The sequence below is a fragment of the Vulpes vulpes genome, chromosome 6 (assembly GCF_048418805.1).
Source record: "Vulpes vulpes isolate BD-2025 chromosome 6, VulVul3, whole genome shotgun sequence".
Classification (NCBI taxonomy): domain Eukaryota; kingdom Metazoa; phylum Chordata; class Mammalia; order Carnivora; family Canidae; genus Vulpes; species Vulpes vulpes.
Window position 1 is genome coordinate 112468011 of NC_132785.1, and position 13120 is coordinate 112481130.

Below are 13120 nucleotides of genomic sequence, written 5' to 3' on the forward strand. Positions count from 1 at the left end.
AGATCTATAAAACCCTGTGTTAAAAGAAATACAGTGGGAATTAATAAGGATGGGGGAATGGGAGTGGGCAGATGTGTTCTTGAAGAGAGCACTCTGAATGCAGAACATTCTCTTTTGTCAATTAATTTTACTTTTTGTAGATTGGTTAGACTATTAAACAAGATCTTTTGAGAAAAGTGGGTTTGAGTGATCTCCAGGAAGATGTTCTTGATATTAAATTAAATTAGACTGTGCATTGCGGAGCCCCCACCAGTTGTACTCCCTCTGGTGTGCATCTTTAATATCTGATGCAGCTTAGTTAGAGGTGACACAAAATCTCAGAATTTGATTTTCTTTTTCCTTCAAAGTTAGGCAAATAGAAAGGGGCTGTCCTTTTTTTTTTTTTTTTTTGAAAGGGGCTGTCTTGGTATATCTTAGTATATCTAAGGGCCAGATGCAGATGCTGTTTTTTAAGAATTTGATTTGGGGAAGGTACAAGTTCAGGGAAATGGGTTTGATCCCTCCAAAGATAAGGAGACTTCCTTTTCTTATTTGACAACAGGGCTCCTTTGTCTCATAATGTTTGACAAAGCAACAGCATGGAGTCATGATTTCCAGTGCTGCCTCTAGAGTAAGATTTTCTGGATTTGAATCCTTGATGATTTTTGCCAAATTATGTAACTTGTTTAAGGATCAATTTCCTCATCTATAAAATGTAACAAGAGTTCCTTATAAGAACCACATAAAGATGAAATAGAAACCATCTAGCATATGCCTAGCACATAATGCAATGTCATAACTATTAACTGTTATTACTAAACCAAATATTTTAATAGGTAACACCCCAGAAATTCCTAGGCATAAGGTTGTTGTTATAATGGGCAAGTTACAAGGGTCACAAACTAACACCCTAAGCTTTTTGCAGATGTGTGAACCTCTTCACAAGGGCTTCTAGTCATTGACTTACAGATTGATGAGGGCAGATCTATCATCCCCTCTTTTTGTTTTTTCATCATCTTCTCTTAAATAAATAGCCAGAAAACACTTACTCTATTTATAGTGCAGGAATTGAGAGTTTTTCTTTAGAAGGACAATTACTTTTTATCCAAGGGTTCAATGCCACATAAGAAAAATTGTCTTATGTACAATACCTTGGAGAGATAAAGATATTTAAAAATCTTGATATTAGAATTAAGGCTATAATGCATTTAGCTTGTCTATGGGTTCTTCATTTCTGCATCACTAGTGTTGTCAGAAATAAGAGTAATTACTTCAGTATTACATTTTTCCTTTAATGATGTAGACTTTTTTGCTGTTGTTGTTGTATAACTTCCATTATTTAACTGGATTTAGAAGATCCATCAGGGAAAAAAAATCCATCAGTATGCACCAAAAATTTATTTTCAAAATTCTTCACCTAATACTTAAAAAAATAAGCCCTAATCTAGTTTACTGTGAAATTGACCTCAGAAGTATAAATAGTACAGAGGAAGAAAAATCCCACATTTCTATATCTGTGTTGACATTTAAGACTGCATTTATAAAGCTTCCATACATAGTGAACACAGGGTGTATCTTGCTGGTAAGAATTTTGCTGTCCTGGAGTCTGTGTTGAAGCTCCTGAGATGTGTTCAGCGGTAGAGGTGATGCTTTCATTGTGTCACAGTTCACTTCCCATTTCTTGAAGAGAGATTCATTTGCCTGAAAAAATTAGCAGGTTTTTTTTGTCTTTTTTTTTTTTTTTTTTTTGTATAAACTACAGTTGCACACTGGATTATTGCTTCTGGGTTTCCCATGTGACCAGCCTAGACTCAAAGTGAAGGTTGGTCTGCAGCTGTGGCAAAAAAGGGAGAAGTTAATGAATCATAAAGGACAAACATCCTCTTGGATTTCCTTCTCTTTCTTCATTTGTTCTGGTTGCTTAAAAAATTATATATCCCCACTGCCTGTATGTTCTTAGGATAGAAAACTCATTAGCAATATTTGGTTCTGTTACTTGGATAGGGAATTCTACATTCATTGTGAAGGAAAAATTCTCTAGGTAACTCATAACTGTCTCCATTGAGAGGAGTCTATGATGTTTGGAATATATTATGGATCCTTTAAATTACTGTTCTAGAAAAGGTTATATAAAGAGATCATTTTTATTACTAATTAGGTTACCTCTCCCCTCCTATTCTTTTATTCATGATAGTTCACATGTAAGCAGTACTTCATTTTTCCAGGAATCCATAGGATTCTACTGCTATTAATTTTGAGAATACTGTTAATCTACCAACATGAATTATCTTTTCTAAAAGGTGACCAAGTTGCTCCATAACTCCTCCCCCATAAGTGTTGGGTAGGTAGGAATCTCTGACTTTACTGTGGGACTCAGAGTTATTACAGATCCTCTGGCTCTCATCCCCTTTCTTGGAACCATAGCTGAATACATAGCAGAAAAGATGACTTTACTCTTTATCCACAATCTGTTAGCTAAGAAAGAGTGAGTTAAAAAAAAACTTTCTATGTTGCAAACAAAGGAACCGAGTTACTAGACGGTAAATATCTACCTCAGTCTGTGAAGAGAATACCTGTTCTAGTTTTCTGCCATCAATTTGCAAATTTGTATAACCTTTTGTCTGAGACTTGGTTAAGTATAAAGCTATTCTTCAGTGGAGACTTGACCTAGCTGATGTTCCATCATTCTTATGATTCTATAGTTGATGCTTGTTAAAATAAAAATTTTGAAGCATAGTATAGAGAGAATGTTGATTGTTGGCTGTATGTTGACCCAAAATGAAGCCATTTAAAAGAATATGATTGTATTAATATAGTTATTTACATTTAACCAGCATCACATAAAAATTAATAAAAATTTTCACATGGAGAATTTACAAATAACAATAGATGATAGATTGAGTCTAAAACTGAGGTTGAAAAAAAAAAACAAAAAACTGAGGTTGATAACCTTGATAAAAAGATAAAAACCATCCAAATAAGCTTTAAATAAATAAATAAATGTAAATTCTATATTTGAGTTAAATAAATCAACTTTGTAAACACTTGATGTAGAAGATCTGGCTTGACAGACTTTATGGAAAACAAGTTCTGAAAGTTTTAATTAGTCATAAGATTATAATAAAGAAAGGAAAACAAACTATGTGGCCTTAGGTTCTATTAATAGACTTCTACTCTATTGCAAAATTATGTTGACTCTTCATCTGAAATGTCTTTCTTATCCCTCCACTTAACTTCTGAACTAAGACTATATCAACCTTTACCTGACAGTGGCTTCTTAATCCTATTCTTTCTTCCCCATTATGCTCTGTCTTTGCATGAGGCCAGTGTTACCACTGATGAAAGATCTGATGAGATTATTCCTCATAAGCCACCAGAGGTTCACAATTATGAGACTTATTATTCCCTTAGGAATGAGACCCTTCAGTATATTTCCTTTTTAAAAATAGATTTATTTATTTATTTATTTATTTATTTATTTATTTATTTATTTGAAAAAGAGAGAAAAAGGGAGTGAGAGAGCATGAGTAAGAAGAGGGACAGAAGGAGAGAATCCTCAAACAGACTTCCTGCTGAATGTGGAGCCCAACATCATGACCTGAGCTGAAATAAAGAGTTGAATGCTTAACCAAGTGAGCCACCCAGGTGCCCCTCATATAATTTCTAATCTCTATAAACTTGTATTTATTTTTGCAGATAGTAATTGCCATTTCTAAAGGCGTGTCTTTAAGTTATCATAACCATTTGGTCCATGGTACCCTGAAATTACATTGTATTTTTATATTCCCAGACTTCTGTTCAGTATTTTATTTTCCTTCTCACTCCCCTTCCTTCTCCTCCTCCTTATCATACTTCTCAGTTTATTTTTGGCCAGCCACTGCCACTTACCCATAAGGTTCAAATGTCTTCTCTTTTATGAAGACCTCCTGAGAGCCCTCTACCCCAACTCCAGGCAAAACTAGTCTATTTGTGCTATCCCTATATCCCATACTTTCATTACAGAATATAAAGTGCTGTTATTCTCTTCTCATTTGACTAGAAGTATGTCTTTGTTTGTTACTATCTTCTGTTATTAATGAGATTTCATTAATTGTGTTAGAATATTAACTCTGAGAAGATCCTCAATCTGAAAGGAGAATAACACAGAGGATTGTTTCTCCTCTCCCATCCCATTTTCTAGCCGTACACATTATTTAAATTTGTTAATATCTTTAATGTTGTAAAGTGTGTTGAAAGATTTGCTTTTCTATTCTCAGAAGCAATGTTTTCTTGATAAGATTGAAAGTTCTATGCTATGAGCCTTTGACCCAAGAATACAAATTTAAAGTTCATGAGGTCTTTCTGTCATGGTTTTGAATGTCAGTCTGCTTTGTCCATTGGGCTTCTGAGTTCTTTGTGTTTGGCACATTTTACTGAGACACACAGAGACAAAGACACACAATCCTGGTGACTCGTTTTTCAAACTAGAGTGTATAGAAAAAAAAATGTGTGGACAAAAGTTGAGTCTATCAAAGTATCTGTTCCACAGATACCTGAATAATTTTCCTTTAGCCATTCACTTTCATCATAATTTAGAGTCATATTTTTCTTGTCACCTTTTGGTATTCCCCAAACACCTAATAATACAATCTCCACAGTGTAGTGCTATGTTCCAAATTTATAGTCACAGTAAATGAAAGAGGATAGATCTATTGTCCTTCATAATTCAAAGCAAAGAAAGTCAAGGGGAAGAAATGTTGATATTTTTTTTTTGGAATGCCAGGTGTTCTGTACTTGAAACATTTTGAAAAATTTCCAGCTTTTCTTCTAAGGAAAATTCAGCTTTTTGTTCTTTCCGTAATGGAATTGATCATTACAGAGTTGGGAAATCCTTAAAGGAAAGAGGAAGACTGTTGGGGCAACCTGTTTGTTTAGAAATTGGGCTCAAACCAGAAGGATAGCTATCCTTTTCTCAGATCACAGACTTGAAGGTAGAAACATAAGTAGCTTTTTAGGGAATTTACTGTGTAAGGTTGTGTTCCTTTCATCCCTCTACCTACTATCATTCTCCACCAAAGTGTGTGGATATGTCTTCATAATGACTCCAAGATCACACCAATTTAAAAAGCAAATACAGACATAAGTAGCAATGGGACACAAAATCTCTCTTAGTTGTCCTCCAGATTTAAAAAAAAAATCTGATCTCTATGAAGTACCCATTTTCTAATTTTACAGTATCTAATATATGTTGAATTATAGCACCATGAACTAGGGAGGGATATGGATAACTAATGTGATGACCTTTTTTAATACATGGCAACATTTCATACAGATGATTCTGGTCCACTTAGATGCCTACTATTTTTTATACATTGTCTGGTCATTATAATGCAAAAAATACATTATAATGTATTTAGCTGAAACTATTCAATGAAGCATAGCCCTGCTTATTTGGAAGACCTCAAACTAACGAGGTATAATTATCACATTTGACATTATTCTTTTATAGAGAAAGCAAAGAACATAGAATCCAGAGTTTCGGAATGCAGAGGTTGAGATCACCAGGAGCACTTAGAGTGCTTGAGGAAATTTCAGGTGTTTTATCTTCACCCCAGACCCACTGAAGTAGGATCACTGAGGAACGGCACCCAGGAATCTGCATTTTACAATTTCCCTAATCAGTCTGTATGCATACTGGAGGTTAAATATCATTGTTGGCTCACCGGTAGCGTGTAGTCCTAATCAAATATGACTCAATTCCTGGCCAGACTTGTAGACAGCAATATCTAGAAGCAATAACATTTTCTGAAACAAAACAAGTGGCATATGAGATACTGTGAAATCTCTGGCACTGGCTATCTAGTATCTATGTGCCCCACTTAGCTCTAGATTAGAAAATAAAGAATGGGATTCAGCCCAGTGGCAGCCATGAGCACAGGTGCACAATTTGGAAAAATGAGATCGTTTCTATAAAAAAATCAAGGTAAAGTCAAAGAAGTTTAATAAAAATGTAAATCCCCTTACAACTGGCCCCGTGTTTTCCATCTCTTAATGAGCACCTGTCATCTGGTGAATAATGACCAGGCCTCTGAGCGTGAGTCAGGCAAGCAAAAAAGCTCATGGCCGGAGACCCCGTTAGGCATTTTAAAATGAACAATCCATCTAACAAATAAAAACGTGCGTCAGTGATACAAGTATAATAGCATAATCTCTTCAAGAGAAACAATATGCAAATGAATCATAAAGCAAGAAGAGGCAGAACTTTTCACTTCTGCCTTGGGCAGTGTTTCCTGGAAACAGACTCTTGAGATGGAGATTGTATGAGAAGGCTTCTTGGGGACTGAGCTGTGAGGCAACTCCTAAACAGGAGTGAGGGAAACAGGCTGGAGTAGAGGGAAAATTGGGCCTGATGCAGGTGCAACTGAAGCCTTGGTCAGTCTCAGGGCTAGTTGGGTTGGTTCTTCAAGATGTCCCAAATTGAGCAAAGGGAGTTGAGTCTCTGTATGCTACCTACCCCTACCCCCAACCCCCATTCCTCACCTCACCATCCAGTCATTGCACAAGGCAACCCCTTTGCCTGAGGACACTTCCAGAAAGAGACTGGACTACGAGCTGTCAGCAGTTGGCATTCCTAACAGCTGAGGGAATGAGTACTCCAGTCTTGAAGGAAGACTCGAGAAGCACATTCACTAAACCCTGTCTGGTTCAAAGCCTAAAATTTTGGAGCTGAGAGCCACAACAGGCTTCTGATCTTCCACAGTCTGCTGAATGTCCCTGACAGTCCACTGAAGTGATAATGTTAAGGAAGGAAATGATTAGAAGTAATTTGCCGAGGGGCCAGGTTTGCATTTTGAGCTGTCAGCAAGTAATGAAGCAAGAATGTCAATCGACAGGTGAATCAAAGTTGGGGCAGGAGGAAGAGAGTAGGAAATTTGCTCCAAAAAGAGCAATTGCTTTAATTGAAACTTGTGATAAGTAGAGAAAGTTTGCAGCAGCCAGAGATGGCTAAGAAGGAAAAAAACTGTTTGTGGCTGGTGGGTTGGGATGTAAGAGGTTTTGTGGGAAAAAATTTCACTTGCAAATTCAAGTCAGGATCAAAATTACTTTAAAATAAACTCTTACCCGTTAAATAAAGGATTCCCTGTTTTTTAATTAGCCCTAGGAATGAATAGTACTTTTTTTTCTCCTTAATTATTGATTGTCAAATGTACAGGCTGCTAAGAGATAAATATATTTAATTGTCTTATTAAAAAGGAAGAGTGCTTATCCTTGATAGAAGCAATAGGCCATGGATTTTTCTGCCCATCACGCTGTGCTCTGCTCAGAATGACCTCTGACCACTGCTTCTAGTGTGTCTAAAGTAACCTGTGACATCACAGAGGTGCTGCTTGTCTGTTGAGGGGTGACTGCTCCAAAAAGTGTCTGTAACCAGGTCAAATAATTGAGGATATAGGCACATAGGGAGTGAAAGGTCTTTTATATTAAAAGGCCATTTCCGTGACTCTGTTCAAAACTGATAAAAAGTAACTTCTATCTTTGGTGTCTTCTTTGATAGTTGTGTGTGTGTGTGTGTGTGTGTGTGTGTGTGTGTGTGTGTGTGTGTAAAAGACCCTTTTTCCTTTCTGGTTTTTGAATGAATTCCAGTCTCACTTCAGCAGTCCTCAGTGACATGCTGAAAGGTGTCACAGAACTATAGCATTACTGGGTAGAGCTCCAAGGATATATTTTCTAATTATAATCACTCCTGAGCTGTTTGTAAATATGTCAAGCTGTCTACCTAGCTGCACAGCACTGGCTCATTTCTATTTCAGAAATGATCATCTTTCTTCCTTCTCCTCTCTTTCCCCCATCTTGAAAACCTCCACATCCTGAGTGACCAACAGCTTTTCTAATATAGTGCATATGTAAAAGTGATGATCTCCTAGGAGAAGACACACATACTGTTTGTTTTATTGGACAAACAGAATCTAAGAGAAAAGGAAAATTGAAAGTTTGGTTAGAAAGCACTCCGTTTCACAACAGTGAGGATGGCAGTTTATCACTGTGACCAATGCTGCTAATCATTAATCAGATTAAATTTTCTTTTTTTTTAATTTTTATTTATTTATGATAGTCACAGAGAGAGAGAGAGAGAGAGAGAGAGAGAGAGGCAGAGACATAGACAGAGGGAGAAGCAGGCTCCATGCACTGGGAGCCCGACGTGGGATTCGATCCCAGGTCTCCAGGATCGCGCCCTGGGCCAAAGGCAGGCGCCAAACTGCTGCGCCACCCAGGGATCCCAGATTAAATTTTCTTGAGTCTACCCCCTAAATACTTTAAAATATATTCTCTGCTTTTGTGCAGAAACGGCCTCACGTGATCTATGTTATCTACTTCCCAGACTGTATTTCAATTTTTCAATTTCAATTCAATTTTTAACTACTCCTGTGGCCTTTCCTTTGGACCCCTTTTGTCCATCAGCAACACAGCTGCCGAATCAAACATCCTAAATTGCCGCCCTGATTTCATCTTCTCCTATGTAAAATCTTTCAGGGTTTCTCATCTCCATTAGAAAATAAACTATTATTTAGTAAAATATAAAAAGCTCTGCAGGATGCATCTCTAGCTCACCCACATTGATCTTATCACTTGCCTGTCCATCCTACCTTTCTTGCTCCAAGAATTTTGAGTAGTTTATGTGTTCTTCCCATTCACCAAAGTGTTTTCCACCTCAGTGATTTTGTACATGTGGGTCCCACTCTCTGGAACAATCTTCTAGATGAATTGTGACACTTCAAGAAATGTCTTTGTCCCAACTTCACAAACGACATTTTCATTCTGATGAATAGCATGAGTAGTTCCCACAGTATTTCCCCAGGCTATTTTACAAGTATAGAGGATTCACTTGCTAATCCTGAAATGTGCTTTCTAAAACAAAGCTTCATCTGAAAACCCATTAAACCTGTAGTTTAAATACCTAGACATTCTCAAAAATTGAATTTGCATTGTCTCCACCACAGTGTCTTCTCTGGAAACTAATGTGGTCATGTCAGATTAATGCAACGTCATATTGTTATGACCCCAACAATCTCTAACAAATAGGGAAGGTACAATTACTGAGAGAAGCCTAGCAGGAGACTCACTTCAGCAAATGGAGCTATGCTCCTGAACTTGGAGTGGCTGCCAAATCACACAAATAATCCTGAAGTAAGGAACCTGTAGACTTCAGGATTGATTTGAGCCAGTAGCTAAGAGAAATGGGAAGTCCCCTGAACTGGAAGTTTGGAGAATTGGGTCCTCACCTAGGTCTGCTGCATACAATCAGTGGAGTCCTTGGGGAAGTCATTTGACCTCATTTGATGGTGCTGTCCTCAGATGTAAAATAAAGTTTTAGATTTAAATGTTCTTAAATTTACTTCCAATATTTTTGATTAAACATCAAATATTATTGATTAAACATCTACTTGTCTATATCAGATAATGTTGGCACTCTGCCCCTCCATCCCTTTGGATCTCTCTAGCATTTTTGTAGATCCTCCAGCTTCCACATACTTTCTCTTGTAATTCGCTGTTAGGAATATTGTCCTCAGTCAACTGCTCCTCTCTTGCTTCTGGTTGGAAATTCTCTCAGTTACATGCCAGATTCTTGCAGGATCAGGCTGCAGCTACCTCTGTGAAGGTTCACCTGAGGCTGTGCTTTTTGTTTGGTTTCCCCTTCCCCTACCTTGCCTTCAGCCCAACCCCCTTCTTCACTGGTTCCCCTGGGAGTACTTCCTTATTTAATCTTTTGTACATGGATCATAAGTCCTTATTCTTTGGACTCAACCTAAGGTATAATCTATCTATCTGCCTTTTTTGAGTTCATTACCAAACATTTGATTGGAGTTTTGTGTGAGGCTTTCTGGTTAGGGTAAAGAGAGTAAGTATGGATGTGCTTTGCCTACTGAATTGTGTGTGATAAAATGTTTGATAAAGATGGCTTCAGAAGTGGTTTCAGTTAAAGAAATAACTACTGAAAATGCTCTCTCTATTAATGTACAGATTTTCTGTTACTGATGTTTGTCTCCCTATGAATAGTTTGGACTAGATTTTTCAAGTAAGCATTTTATAACATCTGTTACTGTTTCTAGGAGTTTCATAAACAGCTAGCTGGGTAGAGAAATAACAAGGGAGAGCTACGAGTTTTCTGCCAGTATCTTCTAGTTTTTACCTGAAAAGGTATTTAAAAAAAAATAATTTCTAATTAAATCTCAATGGAATGTGAAACGAGAACTGGAATTTGAGCCAAGAATACCTGAAAGAGCATTTCTGGAAAAGACTTTGCTAGTGCCATCTGTGTATGTGTGGAGAGAAGCAAAATGTATAAGATAATGAAGATGGGTGTAATTGAGCCTCAAAGTGGACATGTGATGCTTTACTTCACTAATGCCCAGCTGATCACCCAGAAGTGCAGTTTGCTGCAATTTGATACCTGTTGTACAGTAAGCCTTAAGCCTACAGTCTCTACCCTGATGTTTGGCGTGAGTCATGTACAATACATTGAAACAAGGCATTGAAATAAATAGAATGGCATTTCCCACTCACTTTCATGCTGCTATTTCTCTGCAAGATGCATTCTGGTTCCTTTTGTGAATCCTCAGATTTGATTCTATGAGCTGCTGAGAAATGCAACACCTTTATGCCACCCACAAAAAAAAAAAAAAAGAGTTTTTTACAGTCTGTTGTATATAGAAAGTATGTGGGTGTGCATATGTATGTATGTGTGATGGAATAGTTCATTTGACATTGTACTTGCAGTACAAACCATGCTTATCACCAATTATATGACCTCTTTAGTCACAAATAATTATGAATTTTAAGTAGAAATTAAATATCAACAGTTTAATGTAGAGTTAATAAAATATATATGAATAATTATAATTTAATAAAAATTATATATATGTACTAATTACCCTGAGCACTAAAAATGGAAAATAGCATTATTCCCTTCCCAATGGCCAATGGCAGTGCCATGCAGTTATAGATCTGATGAATTGCATCCCTATGACATTGCTCCACGACCAGAGATGAAACCTTTATTTGTTTATTTGCATTGAGCTAAGTATTATTTTCAGAAAAATCAAAACCAAAATCTATGTTTAGTTTTCTAGCTTATAGTCTCTAGAGACACTACAAGCCAGGTATTATTTGTATGTTTTATTCAAAGAAAAAATTCTTGGAGAATTATTTTCTCATTCTGTCCACTCATGAAAATTTTAAAGTTATGTTCATTTCTATATATTTTTCTAGTTTGTGTTACTTCTCTTAAAATGAGTTTAAATATTGTAAACCACTTAACATATATGCAAGTAGACTCAACTCAGTAATCAATATATCATCCATGATAATAGGTAATCAATATGTAATATCAAAAGGTTTTCAAGTTCATTGACTTTTTTTGTAAGCCCTCTTACTGGTTCAGCTATGATATATGTCATTTTTATAAGGTAAGATAGTAGAACCAAGTTTTGAGTACTAGAAAGTTCACTGTTCCTTGGAAAAATGAGCTGTGCATTTACTACTTAAACCTTTCAAAAAATATTGCTTAGGCACCAGCACAGCAAAGGAGTAAGTCATTGGGAAAAAACTGGATAGTTTTACCTTTGTCCTTTTTGAAGCTGATAGTCTGAATGGCGAATTAAAATTAACACAAGGAAGCTATTTTGGTATAATGAATAAGATCCTGCGGATTAGATTTAGGCAGGAATTTATCTGAATTCTAGTTTGGCCCCTTTTTAGCTGTATGACTTCGTGAAAGTCAGTTACCTTTTATGGCTCACTTTTTTCATCTTTCAAATACAGATGCTAATATCTATCTCATGATGTTGTTATTGTATTTGTAATGGTTGATTTCAAGATGTGTAAAAAGAATACCTGGCAAATAATGTATGTTCCTTAACTGGTAGTTATTGTTTTATTGATATTACTGTTTCAAATGAAACAGAAGGTAGAAAAAAATTCTTTCTACCTTAGCACACTTATCACACCACATTTGTAATATTTATATTTACAACATTCTTCCTGATGAGTTGAGTAGCCCCCAGATGTTTTTTTTTTTTTTTTTTTTTTTTTTTTTTTTTTTATTTTTTTTATTTTTCCAGATGTTTTTAGAGCAGTGGCGTCCAAACTTTATAAATCTCTGTAACCCCAGAGTGTAACCCAATGGTCAATGCCTAAAATAATCTTAATAATTATTTGCTCTAATGTTAATTGCTCCAAAACAAAGATCCAGATTTTATAAACGACTACTTTCAAATTACAGTAATATATTTATTAGGTAAATTTAGTACCATATGGCGTGCTGGCTTAGGTGGCTCTAATTCTTTATTAATAGGTATATGGGGCTCTCGGGTAATGGGTTGCTGGATCTGTATACTATTCAGGAGACAAATTTAGTAGATGGTGACATTGCTACTAGATCAAGTAGCATTAAAAAAAATGAACTGAAGTGGAAGAAATGCTTAGGTTAACATAACAAATCTGATAATAGGCAAGAACAATTCTGTTCCAAAAATAATCAACAATATGATCAGCACTGAATTAATCTTGTTATGAGTTATAAGTTTCAAATTTTTTTTTTGTTAGGAAAATCACCTTTTAAGTGAGCTTGTGGGGTTTTAAACAAACAGCAAAGCTCTTTTATAGAAACACCACACTTTAGAAGCTAGCAAAGAGAAATGGATCTCTCTATAATAGTTTCTTCGTCTGGGCTTCCATTTTCAGTTCCAAAAATCCTAAGGGAAATGAACAGCTGTCCAAATGAAATGCTGAAAGGATATCCCTGGACTAGTAGGTAATCTTAGACGGGCATCACAGCAAAGTGTATGGATGGTGAATGTGAATATTGAAGAAAGGGGTATAGAAATCTTTAGCCAGACAGTGCTTAGAATGACCTGTTAAATACTGCTCGAAACATTGCAATGTTTAAGGAACGCTGTCTTCTTCCTCCTCTAAATCCAATATACATGTTTTATCAACCCCTGAGCTATTAGTTGGTTTCTTATTCTTCTCATTTTCCCTCCCATCATTTCCTCTTTCCCTCTTTTTATTCTGGGTGAGTGTAATTAGCATCAAGGCTGGGACCATAGAAGGCATGTAGTCAAGAGCATGACAATGAGAAAGACAGGAAATTGTAGATTCCCCA

At 36.2% G+C, this 13120-nt stretch overlaps 1 protein-coding gene across 50 annotated transcripts in view; it reads left to right on the top strand.

Moving 5' to 3' along the window:
* The window catches only part of NRXN3 (neurexin 3), a 1525926-nt gene that overhangs the window by 1139899 nt on the left and 372907 nt on the right, over nucleotides 1–13120 (top strand). The window lies entirely within an intron of this gene.